General features: G+C 52.6%; 1 protein-coding gene across 1 annotated transcript in view; it reads right to left on the bottom strand.

The window, feature by feature from the left end:
- LOC119585724 (ubiquitin carboxyl-terminal hydrolase Usp2-like) overlaps positions 1 to 927 on the bottom strand; it is a gene marked incomplete in the record, with an annotated part of 125,661 nt that extends 124,734 nt beyond the window's left edge. Inside the window, 1 exon segment of the mRNA XM_037934412.1 lies at positions 585 to 927.
- Positions 928 to 1,141: the final 214 nt, after the last annotated feature.

Raw genomic sequence — 1,141 nt, forward strand, 5'->3', positions numbered from 1 at the left:
CTTCCATGAATCCTTTACAAACACAAACACCCAAACACAGTCCCGACCCACCCCGAGGCCCACCGAACCGCCAGCCCACCTGCCCTGCCCACCGAAGAGGCAGGGGTAGGCGGATAGGGGGAGAGGGAGGGAAGCCAGACCCAACCAGAGCGGTGTATGCATGCGAGCTCTGCACAACACTGCGAAGGGGATTTAATTGATTACTCAGTCTCGCTATTGATCCCGTTCCAGCTTAACCCCGCTCAGGCTAAAATCACCTGACCTCCCCCCCTATCCAAAAGAGGGCGAGCTTTGCATATTGGGGGGAGGGGGGGCAAGGCAAGGTCAGAGTGCAAGCGATCACGGTTGCAAAGGTACTCTTGCCTTACATAATGTATGGGTACTGTTTTCGCAGAGAATTCTTATATATGCCATTTCGGAAAGGGAAAGTGAGATATTATCGTCGGTATTTCGGTGAAAGGACCGACAACAGACGGCATGCAAGTGGCATAAGACTGAATGCTTATCTCTCCTATCTCTTGCTGATACCTCGCTGTTCCGAAGGGTAGACAGCGTTCAGTTAGGAAAACACAATGTTCACTGACCTTTCTGCGTTCCTTTCCACTCCTGTGTTTCCTGTGGTAATCCTCTGCTATGTGCGTTTAATGGCTCCTTCCCATTGCTATCTGAGGCACTTGTATATATATCAACACCTGGCCGCTGGCATAGACAGAACTGACTTATTTGGACGGCTTTTTTCGGAGGTCTGCAACAACGTCACACTTAAAATACACAAGCAACTAAGTTTTAACGCGCACTTAAATTCATCGAAAGCAACGAGACTGGCCCGGGAAATTAACAGTAAACGAGGAACCGGACGATAAAATAAGGAGTAGCTTTCCTCTCTCCCTCACTGACAACTGCCGTAGCAGACTACACACCAAACATGGAATCCTGAGCTGCCCGAGCGCGTTCTCTTTTACCAGCGGCGAAGACTCCGCCCACTCTCGCTTAGCCCCGCCCACTCACCCCGGGGAGAGCTGGGGGCTGGTGGGGGAGGGGGCTGCCTGCCTGCCTGCCTCCGTTCCAGCAGGTGAATGAATGGGCTGGTGACGGCGCTCCCGTGTCCAGCTGCGCGGAGGGTTGTAGATTTGGTTCTCTA

The sequence above is a fragment of the Penaeus monodon genome, chromosome 20, assembly GCF_015228065.2.
Source record: "Penaeus monodon isolate SGIC_2016 chromosome 20, NSTDA_Pmon_1, whole genome shotgun sequence".
In the NCBI taxonomy this organism is placed as follows: domain Eukaryota; kingdom Metazoa; phylum Arthropoda; class Malacostraca; order Decapoda; family Penaeidae; genus Penaeus; species Penaeus monodon.